This window comes from Rhamphochromis sp. 'chilingali' (genome assembly GCF_963969265.1).
Source record: "Rhamphochromis sp. 'chilingali' genome assembly, chromosome: 4".
Taxonomy (NCBI): Eukaryota; Metazoa; Chordata; class Actinopteri; order Cichliformes; family Cichlidae; genus Rhamphochromis; species Rhamphochromis sp. 'chilingali'.
In genome coordinates, this window is record NC_137948.1 from 39,880,738 (window position 1) to 39,901,891 (window position 21,154).

The window sequence follows — 21,154 nt, forward strand, 5'->3', positions numbered from 1 at the left end:
CAACTGGGAGGCATGGGAAACATTATCAATCCTCATAATTCAACGTTTCACATTTCAAGGCAATTTAGGTGAGCAGAGTTGATTGTGGATTTAATTCGAAACGCACTAATGTAGTTGAAAGAAAGTTCCTTTGTCTCAGAATTTAATGGGACATTTTTAGCTAATAACCAGACCTTCTGATACGGATGATATGCGAGTGCTGAAATCTGATAGTGTTTGTAATGTTCCTTTGTTCTCAGGAACGTGGCTTGGGTGGACTTGCATACACACTGAAAATGGTTTCAAGTTTTATTGTCATGTACAGATAAACAGTGTAGCCCATAATGAAATTCTTTGGCTTGTGCTCCTCTGCTTTACATGAGCATATAGAAAGTGTTAAATTAAGACATTTTAAATGTGTGTTTCCTTGCAGCCATTGTGGCATTATGCTGGTGCGGACAGCCCGGCTGTTCCCCTTCATCATCTCCCATCACCTGCATCCCTCTCGCACACATTCAGCCGGACAGGGATTTCGGTGGAGTGCAGCTGCTGCTAGCAGGGGAGTGAGAGTCATGGAAACTGAAGTTCCTACCTCTAACCCTCCAGCTGCATCTGCTGAATCTTCAGCAGATGGCTCTGTACCCACTCCTGTAACCTGTGCGGTAGCGTGTGTGGTGTAAATAGAGCGTTTTGCTTAGCACAAGGATATTACTTCTGTAAAACAAATTACAGCAGGTGGTAATTGTGTCTAGCATGCCCATTATACTAATAAAATAGTATGTATTCCCCAAACATATGCACTGTGAACATATGCAGTTTCTTTATTTTCATGGCTCAGATGATCCATGCATTGACTGTCCTGAAGTCTCACTTCTTCCTGTGTTTCTGTTATAGTAACTCGTGTTTAATTAATTATCCAGAGCAACACAAACACAAACCAGTATGCAATCTCAAGTGCAAAAAGTTGGGACCCTGTGTAAAATGTAAATAAAAACACATTGTAGTGCATAAACTGAGACATTTTATTAAATTATTTGCTCATTTTGAATTTAATGGCAATTGCACGTCTTAAATGTTGGGCTGTGGGGAATAAAAGGCTGAAAAAGTAAGTGATACTATAAAGGGTCACTGGGACAAAAATTTTTCAACTAATTAGGTTATTTGGCAACAGGTCAGTAACATGAAGGAGAATCAAAAAAGTATCTTAGAGAGACAGTTTGTCAGAAATAAAGTTGGCCACAGGTTCACCAATCTGAGAAAAATCAAAATCCAAAAAATCTGTAAAATTACAGAAATCTCTGTGCGGACTGGACAAGGCCATAAATCATTACTGGATGCCCTCAGGCAGCACTGCATTAGAAACAGGCATGTTTCTTTTATGGAAACCATTGCGTGGGGTCAGGAAGACTTCCAGAAATCAGTGTCAGCGGGCTAGCTGCTGGCGGTTAAATCATGGGATGAACATGCTCCAGAAACACTGTCGTTTTAGGGGCAAAAGCCCATTTAAAATGGGCTGAGCCAAAGTGGAAAACTGTTCATAATATGCAATTCTGTTTGGGAAAACGTGAACACTGACTGCATCATTTAACATGGTAGTAGAAGAGTCCCGGTGCTGAAGTGGCCTGCCTCGGGGCAGGATTTCACTTTCATCAGACGGTGACGTCCCTGTGGCTTCATCCATCCTTTATGTACAGTAATAATCTGCTTTTCCTGTCATTTCATTAACAAAAGTGTGTTAATTAATAGAAAAAAGTCACAAAGTCACTGCTCATTCCCTGGAGGACGGGGCTGTGGCCCCCCCACACCCTCTAGCAGATCATTACATGAAGGAACCTTTTAAAAAAACAAGCGCGTCCATGCTCACAGGTGTACACACGGGTGATCACACCCACAAACTACACCCTTTTTGGCTCCTACCTCAAAGCACACTGTGTTCTGTTGATCTTATGTGCTGCACAATAATGTTTAACATTTAGTATTTACTGTCATATTCCCATATATCATTGTGATGTTGTTTATTCTATTACTCTTGTTCTCTTCTGCTTGCTTTCTTTTTTCTTTCTCAACAGGTGATCCAGGTGGTCGATATATGAATTTTTTTTTTCTTCTCTGCTTATTCTGTTGGTTTTTGTTTTTTGCCCTTCTCCCCCGTCCCTCTTCTCAGCTGTTTCTCTTTCCCTCTTTCTTTCTCCCCCTCTTTCCCCCAGTCAAGTCTGTCCCGTATTCAGCAAGTGAAAATAAAATAAAGAATAAAAGGTGAATCAAATGGACCATTACGGCAAGGCTGGGATGGTCAGTTTGGTAAAGTAAATCCGTTGGGCATCTTTCTTTGCCTTTAGACAATAATTCTGATGGCAAAAGAGCCAAACGGGACAGGCAAAAAAAAAAGTCACAAAAACCCCTGAAATGCTGGTGACTTTCCCTGGTCAGGGAGAAGATTGTTAAAAATCGCTTCTACAGTGGCCTCAAAAGTATTTGCATTGTTAAACAATCAACAAACTTCCTGAGCTTTGTTGACCTTTCTTTTTTACAGGATGAATTTTTAAGAACTTGCCATTAAAACAAAAAACAAAACAAAAAAACGTACCATAACGTATATTTTTTACTACTGGCCACAAAGTGGCACAATCGAGACCTGCTCTTTGTTCTCAAGAAACCATCTAGATTCATTAAATTTGTCTTTTTGCAAGGTAGTTTTGAGAGACGAACACTTCAGAGCAACACTCAAGACCGAAAACCTAAAACCTTCAGCAGGACATGGCTGCTCTCTTTACATAGAAAACTCATCACTCAGTTGCTGTTTGACAACCTTGTTTGAGCATCTTTGGAAAGATCGAGCCACAACTACAAGAAACTTCACTGATGAACAGTTTAAGCACACCATCAACACGGAAAATAAATTATCAATAATCCATTTTAACAGCAGAAGTCTGTATGCCAACTTCAACAATATAAAGGAATATCTAAATGAGTTGACAAATCCATTTGGAATTATTGCCATTTCTGAAACATGGATCAATGCGGAGAAAGGAATCGACTTTGGACTGGAGGGATATGAAGTGAATTTTGTAAATAGAAGGAACAAGAGTGGAGGGGGAGTAGCTGTGTATGTGGATAAAAACCTAAACTACAAGGTGGTAGAAAGTATGACAACTGTAATTGATAATTTACTAGAATGTATAACAATTGAAATTTATAAGGAAAAAGAAAAAAATGTAATAATTAGCTGTATATATAGAACACCTGGCTCTAGTATTCAAGTATTTAATGACTTCATAGAGGAAATATTCTCTAAAACAAATCAAAAAGTTATGTTTATCTGTGGTGATTTTAATATTGACCTGTTGAATCCAAAAAAGCATAAAATGACCGACGAATTCCTAAACACTATGTACAGTTTGAGTTTACATCCTAAAATAACCAGGCCTAGCAGAATTACACCACATTGTGCCACCTTACTTGACAATATTTTCACTAACAATATGGAAAACAACATTGTGAGCGGAATATTAATTAATGACATCAGTGATCACCTACCAGTTTTTGCAGTTTATGACACTAATTATAAGAAAAATCAGCATTAAGAACAACTGAGATACAGACGTGTAAGGACGGAAGAAACGATGACTGCATTTAAGAACGATCTATTAAATCAGGACTGGGACAATGTGTACAAAGAAGCTGATATTGATATTGCATATGGCATATTTTTAAGAATATTCATGGAGTTGTACGATAAAAACTGTCCAACAATAAAATACAACAGAAAGCACAAATATTCAGATAGACCATGGCTCACTAAGGGTTTACAAAATGCATGTAAAAAGAAAAATACACTCTATAGGGAATACCTAAAACAAAGAACAAAAGATGCTGAAAATAAATATAAAAAATACAAAAATAAATTGACCAATATTATACGTGTATGTAGAAAGGAGTATTATAGTAAAATATTGAACAACAATAAACAGAATATGAAAGGAATATGGGATGTTTTAAACGGTATCATTAAAAATAATTCTGGACAACAAAGTTATCCACAATACTTTATCGATAATGGCAATATTATGGAAAACACTGCTGATAAGGTCAACAGCTTTAATCATTATTTTGTAAATATTGGACCAAAACTGGCAGAACAAATTCCTGAGTCACTGCCATCAGTAGACTGTAGTGAAAACCTGATTGATAGGAACCCTAACTCAATGTTCCTCACGTCAGTGGAGGAAAAAGAAATAATTGACATTGTACACATGTGTAAATATAAAACATCTACTGATTGTAATGATATTGACATGAAAATCGTCAAGAAGGTCATTGAAGGAATTGTAGGACCTCTAACATATATTTGCAACTTATCATTTCAGACGGGAAAAGTGCCAAACAAAATGAAAATAGCTAAAGTTGTGCCGCTGTATAAAACCGGGGATAGACGCCACTTCACAAATTACAGGCCTGTTTCTTTACTACCACAATTCTCCAAAATCCTAGAAAACCTGTTTAATAAACGATTAGACAAATTCTTAGATAAATATAAATTACTCTCTGACAGTCAATATGGATTCAGATCAAAAAGATCAACATCTCTGGCATTAATCGAATCAATTGAGGAGATTACGAATGCTATAGATCAGAAACAGTATGCAGCTGGAGTATTTCTGGATCTCAAGAAAGTATTCGACACAATCAATCATGACATATTAATTAATAAACTGGAACGGTATGGGATCAGGGGGGTTGTACTGCAATGGGTGAAAAATTATTTAAGTGACCGGAAACAATTTGTGAAGCTGGGTGTCCATTCCTCATCATGCTTGGACATTGCTTGTGGTGTTCCACAAGGCTCTGTACTGGGTCCAAAATGATTTATTATTTATATAAATGATATTTGTAAGGCATCTGATATATTAAAATTAGTATTATTTGCAGATGACACAAATATTTTTTGTTCTGGGGGGAATCTAAAGGAGCTGCTGGATACAATTACTTCAGAAATGTGCAAAAATTAAAAAATGGTTTAACAGGAACAAACTATCGCTAAATCTAAGTAAAACTAAAATTATCTTATTTGGGAATTCCCTTAGAAATGCACAAGTGCAGATTCATGTAGATGGTGTGGAAATTGAAAGAGTACTTGAACATAAGTTTCTTGGTGTGATTATAGATGATAAATTAAACTGGAAGTCTCATATAAATCATATACATAACAAAATTTCAAGAAGTGTCTCAATCTTGAGTAAAGTAAAACACATTCTGGACCACAAATCACTCCACATTCTCTATTGTTCCCTGATTGCACCGTATTTGAATTACTGTGCAGAGGTTTGGGGCAATACTTACAAATGTTCGCTATCATCAATCTTTATATTACAAAAAAGGGCCATAAGGATAATCCATAAAACTGGTTACAGAGATCATACAAATCCACTATTCTTAAAATCAAAAATTCTAAAATTCACAGATCTGGTTCATTTTCTCACAGCACAAATTATATATAAAGCAATAAATAACCTGCTTCCTGACAATATTCTAAAAATGTTTTCTAAAAGGGAACGGGGATACAATTTGAGGGGGGAATTAAATTTAAAACATCCTCGTATCCGTACAACATTAAAAAGTTTTTGCATCTCTGTGTGTGGAGTGAAGCTGTGGAACAGACTAAGTAAAGATATGAAGCAATGTCCAAGCATGGCGCAGTTTAAAAAGCGGTTTAAGGATATGGTTTTTACAGGGTACAGGGAAAAGGTAGAGATTTGATAGGGTGTTCTTGTCTAATATTTTCATGTGTGTGTGCATGCACGGGTTTGTTGGTATGGATATATATATATAATTGTAGGCTGTGTATCCTTGAGGTGTTAATGGGGTTATTGAAAATGTGTATATGTGCGTATGTGTGTATATACGTATGTATGGATAGATAGAAACATATATGTGTATATATTTAAAAAAAAAAAAAAAAAAAATTACACATAACATATAATGTAATTGCAAGGAGGTATTTCTGTAGTCTATTGATACTAGATAGTAGAAAAGGGGTGGGATTAAATAAGCTTATGCTTCTTCCTGCTCCTTTTTGAACATGGACGTTATTTGGAGTTGTGGTTGCTCGTTTTCCTTTTGTTTGCTTTGTTCATTTGTCTCTTTTAATTCTATTTTTTTTTTATACTTTTTCAACATGTTCAAAATAAAGATTCAATCAATCAATCAAAAACTACAGAGCAGGATTTGTGATTTTTTTTCTCTCTCTAATTTTCTTATTGGTCTTTCATCTGTGTGGACACATCTCCCGTGTCACAGGAGATGTGTCTGAAGGAGAGAGAAAGTCCTGAGAGTTACTGCTCTGCCTGGACCCCGTTCTCATTTTTCTCTCACGTGTGCGTTTATAAGTAAACATTCCCTTTCTTCTTTCCAGATGTGCTGTGATCACAGAGTTTGCGAGAGAGCTGCTGGCTCAGCGAGGGGTGAAGGTGGTGTTGCCAGGCGAACAGGAGAGGGTGGTGGTCTCTCTGTCAGAGGAGACAAACGAGGCCGAGGCACAGACGGAGGAGAAAAACGGATCAGAGGAGCCAGCTGTAACGGCAGCTGCGGGGGAGAGATGTGAGGTATGTAAGAGTGATTTATTTATGTATTTTTTAGTGCAGTGGCACACCAACAGGCTTTTATTGCTATGTATGAATACAAATGCAGGATTTTAATGGTACATGTATCCAGCTTCTAGTTTAGAAGGTTTTGTTCATGCGTACGATCCAGAGCCTGATTTATTCACGTGTGGAAGTTAAATTAAATACCATCTGAAGACTTTAGGATGATAATGAACATGAACAAGGCAGAACAAGTGGTGTACTCGTATTTCTATGTGAATGGTTCTGTATCTAAAAGCCAGGTATTATTACTGCCCAGAGGGAGCTCCCATGCTAAAATCATATGCACTGGTTCCAGTGGAAAATCCTTCGATAGAGGCCAATTTCACACTTTGGGGGCCACAAGTAGTCGAGAGGCAATTGGATCATTTTCAAGAAACTTCAAAACATGTCATGAAGTTGATATAATCTCATTAGTGTCATTAGACTGAAGGTTTTTGTCTTTGTTTTGTTAATTAGAACAGTTGCTGGTGATCCCAGCTTTCCCTGAATACAGCTCTCACATTTTTTAATTAGTTTCAGTTTCACTTTGAGTTGATTAATTCTCAATAAGGAAGGAAAAACATGAGAGCAGCGACCAGCTTCAAAATGAAAATGTTTTTTTGAGGGAATATGTACACAGAGGGAGCAACGTTTTTACATTTTCTGTTCCAGCAGTTGTGAATTGACCTGAGAAAAATAAAGAGTTGTTCCACACAAGTAAACATAAAATCCTCCTCAGCACTGTTTCTGTGTCTTCCAGTCAGTCTTTGCATTCTTTTGCAGAGTCGATGATCAATCATGAGCTCAGTGAAGAATGTTGTTGTTAAAGAGTTGGATTCTTTTTTTTATTGTTATTATCGAGTTATTGGAGACCAAAATGAAGCGAAATGAGAGTAAATGTAGTTGTAACTGTAAACTTGCTCTCTTGTGGGAAAATCTTACTCAAGGTTTAGGAGTGTTTATGGGAATTTTTGAGCATTCTTGTAGAAGTGTATTGTGAGGTGAGACACAGATATTGGATGAGAAGCCCTGGCTAACAGTCTCCACTCTAATTCATCCCGAAGGTGTTCTGTCGAGTTGAGGTCAGGGTTCTGTGAAAGCCAGTCAAGTTATTCCAAACCAAACTCGCTCATCCGTGTCTTTATGGACTTTGCTTTGTGCACTGATGTGCAGTCATGCTGGAACAGGAAGGGGCCATCCCCAAACTGTTCCCACAAATTTGCTTGTTTTTATACACCTGTGGCCATGGAAGTGATAGGAACACCTGAATTATATCAGAGACTACTACACCATATATCTGGAAGATGTGGTGTATATTCAAAAACGTAAAGCAACTCTTTGATTAAAGAGCTCGTAATTTTTGGCCAGCAATGTGTAATTTTCGTTTTCAGGGCTTGTTTCTGTTGCTGCCAAGAGGCCAAAGAGTGCATGTGTGTGTCTTTGTGGAACGTTAAGTGTGTTTCCCCAAACCTTTTGTGTCAGCGTGGTCTGCGTGTCCTGGAGGGCCTAGCAGCATCTGGTTTGCGCTCGGTGCGTTTTGCTCTGGAGGTCCCAGGCCTGCAGAGCGTCACTGCCAACGACTTCCCTGCATGTGAGTGAAGTTGGCCCCCCCACCTTCTTCAAATCCAACAAAAGTGGTATCAAACGTTTGTGCTACGTTTGTGCTACTATCATTTTAAAGATATTAATAAAAATTTCTAGAGGTCATCAGAGGTCAACCAGCCCCCCCACATTAATTAAATCAAACAAAATGGGTGTCAATCAACTGTGCTACGTTTGTGCTGGTTTGTGCTGCAAAAATTTTCATTTGTGCTGCTTCTGTTTTAAAGATATTAATGAAAATGTAAAGGTCAAAAGGTCAACCAGCCCCCCCACATTACCCAAATCAAACAAAATTGATGTCAAACGTTTGTGCTACGTTTGTGCTGCAAAAACTTTCGTTTGTGCTGCTATCATTTTAAAGATATTAATAAAAATTTCTAGAGGTCATCAAAGGTCAACCAGCCCCCCCATATAAATGGAATCAAACAAAATTGGTGTCAATCAGTTGTGCTACGTTTGTGCTGGTTTGTGCTGCACAAATGTTTGTTTGTGCCGCTATTATTTTAAAGATATTAACAAAAATTTCTAGAGGTCAACCAGCCCCCCCATATTAATGGAATCAAACAAAATTGATGTCAAATGTTTGTGCTGGTTTGTGCTGCAAAAATGTTTGTTTGTGCTGCTAACATTTTAAATTTTTAATAAAATAACATCTTGATGCGTGCTTAATCATCCAGGTAAGTCAATCCCAAAAGGTTGATTCTGTTCATCTGGACATTTTCAGTTGGAGAAACGTTTCGTCACTCATCCAAGTGACTTCTTCAGTCTCAGCTGACTGCAGGTTTCCCCAACCTTATAAACACACGTGAGTGAAGTTGGCCCCCCTACCTTCTTCAAATCGAACAAAATTGATGTCAACCATTTGTCCTGCAAATTATTTTGTTTGTGCAGGTTATGTTTCCCTAATTTTATAAACAGTACATGTACAGTGAGAGAGAGAGATGTTACATCTGTCTTCACTTGCATCCCAGTCATAGAGGCGTTGGAGGTCGTTCATAAGAGATTACAGGATCATCCCAACCTCAGCAACAGGACCACTCTCAGCACTGATCAGTTGTGTTTGCTTTTGGAACTGTGTCTTAATTCCACCTATTTTGCATAAGGGTCAGTACAGGCAGAAATCTAGGTGTGCCATGGGTTCCCACAGGCCCCTGGTCAAAGTCACCAAACCAGTTCGTAAGCAGGTACAGGTGTGGCCAGAAGGGTCCTCAGAGGCACTGCTTTTCCACCACAGGCTGCCACACACGACAACACCACAGACTTTCAGGAATATACAGAAACTGTCACTGCCTACATCCCAAAATGCATCGATGATGTCACAGAGACCAGGACTATCACTGTCCGGGCCAATTAGAAATGTAAGCCTTCAGAGCCAGGAATTAGGAGAGTCTAAGAACAGCAAGGGCAAACCTGTCACGTGGCATCAGCTACAGCAAAGCTTCAGCGACAGCAGAGATACTTGGAGGCAGTGGCAAGGAATACAAACCATTACAGACTACAAGCCCACTCTACAGACCGTGGTGACACAATCCCCAGACAGTGTGTGGAGATCCCTTGCCAAAATCAGTACACGCAAAGCTCCAGGTGCTGATAACATCCTTGGACGAGCACTGACGGACTATGCTGTGGAACTCACAAATGTCTTCACAGACATCTTTAACACATCACTAGGGTCAGGCCGTCGTTCCCACATGCCTCAAAGCCTCAACCATCATTAGTGTACCCAAGAAGTCATCTATCTCCTGCTTTAAGGACTACCGTCCTGTCAAACTCACCTCCATCATTATTAAGTTAAGTGCTTTGAACGGTTAGTCATGCATCAAATCAAATTATCGCTTTCCCCCAACCTGGATCCATTTCAGTTCGCATACCGGTCAAAACGCTCAACCGATGATGGAATTTCAACTGCCCCTCACTCAGCCCTCACACATCTGAACACTAGAGACTCATATGTCAGAGTGCTGTTCATAGACTTCAGTTCAGCATTCAACACCATCATTCCCCAGCAACTCATTCACAAACTGGATCTGCTGGGGATCAGCACCTTGCTGTATAACGGGCTGCTAGATTTCTTGACAGGAAGACAGCAGACAGTACGGGTCGACAGCAACACCTCCAGCCCAAGAACACTGAATACGAGGGCTCCCCAAGGATATGTGTGTTGAGCCCCCTTCTCTTCACTCTGCTGACCCACGATGAGATCTACTACAGGGGTGAAGTTAACCATCTGGTAGAGTGGTACAGCAACAACAACCTGTCCCTGAATGTGGAGAAGACCAACAGCGACTCTACTTCCTCTGCAAACTGAGAAGCACAAGAGATTCAACCCCCATTATGAGCACCTTTTACAGAGGCACAGTTAAGAGTATCCTCACCAGCTGCATCACTGTATGGTATGACTCCTGCACTGGGTTCTGCAGGAAAAAATGACAATCAGTAGATCTCCCCAGGAGATCTACTGCACCTGCCTCATCTGGAAGGTCCTCTCCATTACAGGTGACTCCACTCATCTCTTCAACAGCGTCTTCAGTTTGCTGCCATCAGGAAGGATACTGAAGAGCCTCCGGGCCAGAACCAGCAGACTGAGAGACAGCTTCGTCCATTGGGCCGTCAGGATGCTGACCATCTCTGAATCGAGAAGGGGGGCCCAAGGGTACATCTTTCGCCATCCTAAAATGCTGTGATTGTAGCCATTCCCCACTTTCTGTGAATGGTACTCATGGCCATTGATCAGTAGGCTTTGATTAGTTGTCATTGATCAATGGTCATAAGAATTTGCATACTAACAATCATGGAACTAACCCCCCAGCACATTGTTCATTCAGTGGCGCTAGTTTCCTTCACTATGCAAATGTACTGTTTATAAGGTTGGGGAAACCTGCAGTCAGCTGAGACTGAAGAAGTCACTTGGATGAGTGACGAAACGTTTCTCCAACTGAAAATGTCCAGATGAACAGAATCAACCTTTTGGGATTGACTTACCTGGATGATTAAGCACGCATCAAGACGTTATTTTATTAAAAATTTAAAATGTTAGCAGCACAAACAAACATTTTTGCAGCACAAACCAGCACAAACGTTTGACATCAATTTTGTTTGATTCCATTAATATGGGGGGGCTGGTTGACCTCTAGAAATTTTTGTTAATATCTTTAAAATAATAGCGGCACAAACAAAAATTTGTGCAGCACAAACCAGCACAAACCAGCACAAACGTAGCACAAACGTTTAACATCAATTTTGTTTGATTTGGGTAATGTGGGGGGGCTGGTTGACCTTTTGACCTTTACATTTTCATTAATATCTTTAAAACAGAGGCAGCACAAACGAAAATTTTTGCAGCACAAACCAGCACAAACGTTTGATACCACTTTTGTTGGATTTGAAGAAGGTGGGGGGGCCAACTTCACTCACATCTTCCCTGCTAAGGCGGCGGCTCTGATCGCCAGGAATGCCCAGTACAACGGAGTGAGCCACCTGCTCCACGCCAGCTGCAGAGATGCCAGGTATGACTAGTCAGCATGTTTCCTCTGCTTTACTTCCCACTTTTATCAGCTCCACTGTTCAGTACCATCTTCTTTCCCCCCATACTTCTTGTTTCATTGTTCTTCACTTTTGACCTTTGACCATTTAAAATAAATAAATAAAAATTTCTCTCCCGGGTTTTAAACACAGCATGCTGATGTATGGTAAATGGCCTGCATTTGTATAGCGCTTTTCTAGTCCATAGGACCCCAAAGCGCTTTACACTACATTCAGTCATTCACCCATTCACACACACACATTCACACACTGGCGATAGCAAGCTACATTGTAGCCACAGCTGCCCTGGGGCGCACTGACAGAGGCGAGGCTGCCGGACACAGGCGCCACCGGGCCCTCTGACCACCACCAGTAGGCAAACATGGGGTTAGTATCTTGCCCAAGGATATTTGGCATGCAGCCAGGATGCAGCCTGGGATCGAACCACCGACCTTCTGATTAGTGGCTGACCTGCTCTGCCACCTGAGCTACAGCCACCCCTGTGTATGACATGCGAGCGAAGAAGGATCGCTATGACGTCATTGATCTGGATCCCTACGGTAGCCCGGCCTCTTTCCTGGATGCTGCCGTTCAGTCTGTCAGTGAAGGAGGTGGGTAGTTCACCGTAGCAGCTCCTCTAGGTTTCATCACTGTCAGGGATGTGGAAAGTTTCAGATCACTGTTGTAACTGCAAGTATTCAACTAGTGCAGAGGCTGCTGACACATGCATGTATGCAGTCTTTTAAAAAGCCAACAGCATGGTGCATGTGTGTGATAGACTAAATGTTAACTGGCTGAAAGTTTCAATTAAATGTGATTTTTATAGCAACAAATCACAACAACAGCCACCTCTAGGTGCTTTATATTCTAAAGTAAAGATCGTACTCTAAGGAGCTCGGTCAAGTGCTCCTTGCCAGCTTAATGGCCTGTTGTATGTAGCCCAATAATGGAGGTAGAAGCTGACACCACACGGAGCTGTTTTCAACACTGCGTTTCATCTGAAGTGAATTCAGATTACTTTTCAAAATTCACCATAAAATCAGTTTGGCAGCTGATCAGAAGTGGGCGAGAGATTGTTAGTGAAATAATTCTTGTTTGGTTTGATCCACTTTAAGTGTCAAAATCACTTTGTTTGTCACAAAGCAGAGAATAGTGTGTGTGTGTGTGTGTGTGTGTGTGTGTGTGTGTGTGTGTGTGTGTGTGTGTGTGTGTGTCTCTTTTTGTGTATATGTATGATGTCTAATCTACACGGTTAAGCCGCCACTGCAGGTTTATAAATTTCAGTCTTTTAGATTTCTCGTCTTCTCTCCCCCCCCTCTCAGGTCTTTTATGTATAACCTGTACAGACATGGCGGTGATGGCAGGAAACAGTGGAGAAACTTGCTACAGCAAATACGGTTCAGTCTCCATCAAAGCCAAATATTGTCATGAAATGGTGAGTATACAGAGTATACACACAAACAAACACACTCTCCACACTCTGGCTCACTCTCAGAAATGTGAAAATGACACATTGCAGTACATGCACAGTCATGTTTGCATTAGTGTGTAAGCATGCAGAATGTATCTGAGTGAGACGGTGACGCTGTAAGTAATCGTACGTTCAATTTAGCCAAGTGAGTTTTCGTGACGTCAAAAACAAATGATATTTTATTCTTGTTGCGATTGTCTGAGGTTATAATCCTTCAGTGTGCACACTTTGGGAAAAGAAATAGCAGAGCAATGATTGGCTACCTCTCCAGAAGTTCCTCTTCTTGTGGATCATCTCCAGCTCCTCCATTTTGGACCGCAGATGGTGACTCTACTTTCTGTTCAACCTGAAGGCATCAAGCCTGCACTTGCTTCAGGTACAGTATAAGTTGGACCTCCGGCTAGTAACGGATCACCGGGACAGCCGTCACCAGCTGCAGTCCAAGATGTTGGAGTCAGTTTCGGGATGAGAGACTCAGAATTGACTGTTTTATTACATGTAATTAGAAAACTCCCTGAAAAGCCTTCAGTTGATCCAAAATGATGCAGCGAGAGTACTGACAGGGACTAGAAAGGAAGAACATATTTCTCCTATTTTGGCTTCTCTTCACTGGCTCCCTGTTAAATCCAGGACATAAAAGATCTTTAATAATCATCCCCCATCTTATCTTAAAAATCTCAGAGTACTGTATCACCCCAGTAGATAACTTCACTCTCAGACTGCAGGCTTACTTGTGGCTCCCTTTCCTGTTGAGATTTGGGAGACAAACACTCTCTACCTTTAAGATTAGGCTTAAAACTTTCCTTTTTGATAAGGGATAAAGTTAGGGTTGGATCAGGTGACCCCGAATCCTCCCTTATATATGCAGCAATAGGCCTTGGCTGCTCGGTGCTTCCCCTGATCCACTGGGTGTTTCTTCTAAACTCATTATGTGTTTAATTATTAGTAATTGATTAATCTTTGGATCACGTTCACAGTATGCCTTTGTCTCGTCTCCCTCCCCTCATCCCAACGGGTCACAGCAGATGGCCCCGCCCCTCCCTGAGCCTGGTTCTGCTGGAGGTTTCTTCCTGTTAAAAGGGAGTTTTTCTTTCCCACCATCACTAAGTGCTTTCTCATGTTTTGTCAGATTTGTGAGTTTTCTCTGTATTATTGCAGGGTCTTTACCTTTATAATATAAGGACACTGTTGTTGTGATTTGGCACTATATAAATAAAAATGAATTGGATTGAAATGAAATATTAGTAAAATAACAAAATATATGCAAAAAATACAGAAAAAAGTAAAAGACATAAAATATCTCTATATACCACACAATTCTACATGTTTGAAAAGCAGAAGGATAAATTTTACACTTATTTGATGAGTGAAAGTCACGACTGTTACCTGCCTGTAGGGAAACATGAGACAGGAAGACTGTAGGTGGCTTTTTAAAATAAGGGTGAAGGGCTTATCGAGTCATCTAAGTCAAACATGCAGCTGTCTCAGTGGGATCCAGATGGATAACAATAAATTACACAGTATACTTGGGCAACCATCCAAAGAGTCATCGTGTAGACAACGCCGTTCGTGTTGAATATTTTCTTTGGCAGAAATACAAGAAAAGAGCAACTGGTGAATATGTTTGCACCACAGCCAGAACATGTGTGGTGTTCTCATAAAGGTCTTTTCTTCTTTTTCCCACCTTCTCATGTGCTATCATGATCTGATTTCATGCTGCATATAGCACAAGTAGTTTTCCACACAGTAGTGGAATTCACACCTTCTCTAGCTGTGAGTGGCAGTAATGGAACATAAATGCAAGGATCATTAAAAAAACCTCATAAATTCTATTTGATTTGATGAAAAAGAAACCCCTCTGCAGCCGAATAAAACTTCTTATCCAACATAATTTCCTCACATCCCTGTAAACAGATCCGAGATGTTTTCCAGATTTTCACAGCAAGAGAAAAAAAGTGCTGAATACGTGCCTCTCTCCATCTTTGAACTCCAGGCTCTGCGTATCATCCTGCACAGTTTGGACCAGAGGGCAGGAGTGTACCAGCGATACATCCAGCCCCTGCTGTCCGTCAGCGTCGACTTTTACATTCGAGTCTTCATCCGCGTCTTCACAGGACAGGCTACAGTCAAAAACTCAGCCAGGTGCTCGCTCACACACACGCACGCACTGTCTGCTAACAAAGGCTGATCTATCCTGTGTGATGAAAGATGAATGATCCTGAAACTGGGTCATTGCAGGAACAAATGCACAAAGTAACAGCAGCAGGGGGATTTGTGAGGGTAAAAGTAAAGTGCTAATAGAATAATAGAAATCTGGGTACGTGACACTAAAAGATGATATTATGACTGATGTGCTCAGTATTGAAACACAATATGACACTGCAGTTGAGTCCCGTCTCTCTTTGTTGCAGTAAGCAGGCGCTGGTGTACAACTGTGTCGGCTGCGGGGCTTTCCACTTGCAGAGAATGGGCAGGAGAACAAGCAACGGAAAACAGTGAACACTAAACACTCTGCTGCTTCTTCTAATGAGGTTCTGTGTGTGATGGTTCAGTCGAGGTGTGCTCATCAGCGAACTGGCGGCTTGAAATAAAGTCCTCAGTTTATGGTGTTTCTGTAAAATAACATTCTTTTTGGATGTAAAAATCTTAGGTTGAACTCAATCAAAAGGTTGAGTTCAAGGAGCCATGGATGGATACGTTAGGCTAAATGCTTTACTATTAAATGTGAGGTTTGCTGTTCAGAGTATGGAACGCCAGGACTGCCATAATGAATTAATTAAATACACCATTAAATAATTAATTAAATGTGGCAATAATTAATTAAAATTGGAATTAATTAATTAAATAAATAGTACTGACCTTACTTTAAGTTTGATTCCATAAAAAGTGACAAAAACATTAGCGTCCATTAGCATTGTGCGTGGGAAGAAAACATCTTTTTACAGCGAAAAAAACCCCTAAACTTCCAAGCAAGCTCCGAGTGCGCTACCACGTAATGGGAAATTCACAGAGAAACTGCCGTATCCTTCCACTGACCGCTGCGGCACACCTGCACCAAGGTAAACCTCCGCCTACCCAACTCCTGCTTTACAGGTGAAAATAGAGCAAAAGGATATATGGAACGCCAGGACTGCCATAACGAATTAATTAAATACACCATTAAATAATTAATTAAATGTGGCAACAATTAATTAAAATGTGAAATACATAAATAATTAATAAAATGTGTCAATAATTAATTACATGTGTCATACCTATTTATTTAATTAATTAATTCCAATTGTAATTAATTATTGACACATTTAATTAATTATTTAATGGTGTATTTAATTAATTCATTATGGCAGTCCTGGCGTTCCATAAAAGGACCGCTAGTCTTTGACTTTATTTATTTTCTGCTGTGCTTTACTTGCATCTATTTGAAAGACTGAGTGTAAACACAAAAAAATATATATTTTATGTGCTGGAATGTGCAGAAAATAGGTTTAAATATTAAACAAATTTCTTCCAGTCAGAGAATGTTGCATATAATTACATTTTTGCTTGATGCATAAAGTTAAAAGATTAAAATTAATAAAACTATAAAAGTTTTAAAAAGAGACTTTTCCATTTGATTACATTTTGTATGATGGATTATGCAGAAAAAGTAGAATTGGGCTGAAAGATCTATCGCTTTATCACCTATTCAGGTTGTAAATCGTGTTTTTAAAAAGTAACTAAGTAACTAAGTAATTAATTACTTTTGAAAATAAGTAATCAGTAAAGTAACGGGATTACTTTTGGGGGGAAGTAATCAGTAATTAGTTACTGATTACTTTTTTCAAGTAACTTGACCAACACTGGACATGACATTAAAATGTTAGCTTTAGATTTCCAAATTGCCTTAGTGGATTAACCACCACTAGAGGGAGACAGAAGACTGCATTTCATTTAGTAGTCTTTGAAATTTTCTCAAAATTTCACTGAATTATTTTCATGTAATTTTTTTCACATAGCAATTAACAAATGAAATGAAATATTTAAGTCAATGATCCATGACACTGTGTCCATGATGATGTGTTAATTGGTTTTTCCAGTACATATACTCCTGTAACATGTTGAAAAACTTGATCTTGATGAGATGGCACATTTTAAGCCTGAATTATTTTTCTTTTTCTTTTGTAAAGAACCACATATAACACAAGGTTCATTCAAAGCTCATCTGAATGTTGGTGTTTGTATACAGTGGGGCAAAAAAGTATTTAGTCAGCCACCGATTGTGCAAGTTCCTCCACTTAAAATGATGACAGAGGTCAGTAATTTGCACCAGAGGTACACTTCAACTGTGAGAGACAGAATGTGAAAAAAAAAATCCATGAATTCACATGGTAGGATTTGTAAAGAATTTATACGTAAATCAGGGTGGAAAATAAGTATTTGGTCACCTCAAACAAGGAAGATCTCTGGCTCTCACAGACCTGTAACGTCTTCTGTAAGAAGCTTTTCTGTCCCCCACTCGTTACCTGTATGAATGGCACCTGTTTGAACTCATCATCTGTATAAAAGACACCTGTCCACAGCCTCAAACAGTCAGACTCCAAACGCCGCCATGGTCAAGACCAAAGAGCTTTCGAAGGACACCAGGAAAAGTATTGTACCTGCACCTAGTGATGGCCAAATGAAGCTTTCCGAAGCACTGAAGCTTGTATTGAAAAACGGTTCATTACTCGAAGCTTTTCAACACAGTCCTCTCCGGTGACATCTGGTGGTGAAAATTTTGAAGAGCAGCTTGAATCTGCAAAATAAAACGGACTGCTCAATCATCGCTGCTCACTCAAGAGTGGAGTTCTCTCTGATATTGGGCCACCGTTCCGTTGCTTTGAACATGTAATTGGTTTTGTTTTCTCGATTGGGGGGCTGAAAAAAATGTAATGCGTATTTGCGTAATACATTTTGATCAATAAACTTTCCCTATTTAAACATGCACTATGGTGTGGCCTTTCTTTGCTCATAACTCCTTGATGTTGGTAAATACAATAAGTGAGCAATATATATAATATACATATGAGAATGCACAGCACATTATGGAGTATGCCCCTGCTGTGAAGTCCTGCCTCCATCTACTTGTCGTTTAATCACTGGACAGCTGGACAGGTTCATACAAAATATTAGATGAGGCCAATTGTCCTATACATATTTTTGACCTAGGGGTGGGATTGATTGTGAACTGGAAAGGGAAAATGCTTAGGGAGCTGAGTACGGCTGCATCGTCACTGATTTGTAGAATCATTTTTGATTCGATACAGGATCCGATTCAATTTGATTGGAATCTGGAAAGTTTTGCCTCAGTCAGAAATATTACAATTCTGATCATTTAACAGTATATATCCATAATTTCGTATCTATTAAAAGAAAGCTGACACATGTGAGACTTAATTAGAGATGTAAACAGAAAGTTATGAAACCTGCAGCTGCAGAAGCCAGCGGGAAAAAAAAGAGGCAAACACAGCGCGGACCCGACGACGCACCAAAATCTGACTCTGACGCGTCGGGTCCGCGCTCTGTGTTCACGTTTGTATGCAGAATCCGTAAACCTGCTCCCAGTTACTGTTTTAGCTGTATGGTGTTTGACGACATGTTGTGAGGTTTAACCTGAGATGCTGGCGTTTCAGGCATAATAACGTTAATTTACAAATCGACACGGGATTTTAATGAATCAATATCACTTTATTCAATTTAGCATGGATTGTAATCAGAAAAGCGATAATCAAAACCCATCCCTAATCAAGAACTTGCAAAGTAAAAACATGATCAATGTAAGGTAGCCCTTTTGTTATTTACATTTAAAAAGAGGATTAGTGTTACTGTGCGCTGGCTGAGTCTGTTTCTTTTCTTAGAAATAGTTTCTCCTGCCCTGGAGAAAATCCACTTGCATGGAACAGAAGAGGCTGTGGAGTGCAGGAACTACACTGCAAGCTGGTAGATATGCAGGTATTCCTGGGTCCTGCAGACTATCACCTAAAAACAATAAACAAAATGATTTTCTAAACTGTGTAGCAATGTAATGTACGTATAGTGTCAAATACATTGTTGTAGTCTTCATTAGCTTTAATTCACATGGAAGTGTTCCTAAAGTCATATGCTGTAATGATATTTACATTATGAAAACATGATTTTGGACATTTCAAGTTTTTCACTTCGGCAGATAAAATGAATTGAGCAAAATCAACTCAAAATATTCCCACACGCCAGAACGTCCTCTCTTCCTCGCTGGCTCCATATTTGTCAGTGGAATGATCACCTCTTCGCTCTCTGTCACCATCAACACACTCCACGAATCCCGTGGATGATTCACTTCCTTATATCCGTTTGAATCAGGTACCGAAGCAGTTACGTGCGTAATGAAGCTTCGGACGTCACTGGTCACGTGACTTTTGCCAAACGAAGCAAGCCTCGACACAGTGCTTCTGAACCAGTGTGTTGTTTTTTTCGACACACGCTCCGGAGCGTCAGCTTCAAGCGGGCCATCACTACCTGCACCAGACTGGGAAGAGTGAATCTACAATGGGCAAGCAGCTTGGTGTGAAAAAATCAACTGTGGGAGCAATCATCAGAAAATGGAAGACATATAAGACCACTGATAATCTCCCTCGATCTGGGGCTCCACGCAAGATCTCATCCCATGGGGTCAAAATGATCATGAGAACGGTGAGCAAAGATCCCAGAACCACACGGGGGGACCTGGTGAATGACCTGCAGAGAGCTGGGGCCAAAGTAACAAAGGACACCATCAGTAACACACTACAACGGCAGGGAATCAAATCCCGCAGTGCCAGACGTGTTCCGCTGCTGAAGCCAGTGCATGTCCAGGCCCGTCTGAAGTTTGCCAGAGAGCACATGGATGATACAGCAGAGGATTGGGAGAATGTCATGTGGTCAGATGAAACCAAAGTAGAACTTTTTGGTATAAACTCAACTCGTCGTGTTTGGAGGAAGAAGAATACTGAGTTGCATCCCAAGAACACCATACCTACTGTGAAGCGTGGGGGTGGAAACATCATGCTATGGGGCTGTTTTTCTGCCAAGGGGACAGGACGACTGATCTGTGTTAAGGACAGAATGAATGGGGCCATGTATCGTGAGATTTTGAGCCAAAACCTCCTTCCATCAGTGAGAACTTTGAAGATGAGACGAGGCTGGGTCTTCCAACATGACAATGATCCAAAACACACCGCCCGGGCAACAAAGGAGTGGCTCCGTAAGAAGCATTTGAAAGTCCTGGAGTGGCCTAGCCAGTCTCCAGACCTCAACCCCATAGAAAATCTGTGGCGGGAGTTGAAAGTCCGTGTTGCTCGGTGACAGCCCCAAAACATCACTGCTCTCGAGAAGATCTGCATGGAGGAATGGGCCAAAATACCAGCTACTGTGTGTGCAAACCTGGTAAAGACCTATAGTAAACGTTTGACCTCTGTTATTGCCAACAAAGGTTATGTTACAAAGTATTGAGTTGTATTTTTGTTATTGACCAAATACTTATTTTCCACCCTGATTTACGAATAAATTCTTTACAAATCCTACCATGTGGATTCATGGATTTTTTTTTTATTTTTATTTTTTTCACATTCTGTCTCTCACAGTTGAAGTGTACCTCTGGTGCAAATTACTGACCTCTGTCATCATTTTAGGTGGGGGAACTTGCACAATCGGTGGCTGACTAAATACTTTTTTGCCCCACTGTACATCTCAACAGATGAGCTGTTACTTAGAGAGTTCAGGGTCTTATGGTGGAAAAGTTTGTAATTATGCGAGCTGCTCTGGATAAATACTCTGCTCCATCTGAGTCTCAGTCCACAGAACCTCACAGTATTCCCAGCAAACAGATGACTTCACCTTATAGAAACCTTTTAGAACTATTAATTTATCTTAACTGTTTTTTTTTTTCAGTAGGTAAGTTTCTACCACAAACTTTGTCTTTATT

At 40.1% G+C, this 21,154-nt stretch overlaps 1 pseudogene across 1 annotated transcript; it reads left to right on the forward strand.

Moving 5' to 3' along the window:
* The first annotated feature begins 425 nt into the window (after positions 1-425).
* LOC308395043 (tRNA (guanine(26)-N(2))-dimethyltransferase-like) lies at positions 426-15,696 on the forward strand (annotated as a pseudogene). The gene is made up of 8 exons: positions 426-646; positions 6,392-6,581; positions 8,085-8,193; positions 11,632-11,710; positions 12,221-12,337; positions 13,049-13,161; positions 15,191-15,339; positions 15,609-15,696. The product of its transcript is annotated as a tRNA (guanine(26)-N(2))-dimethyltransferase-like (transcript).
* Positions 15,697-21,154: the final 5,458 nt, after the last annotated feature.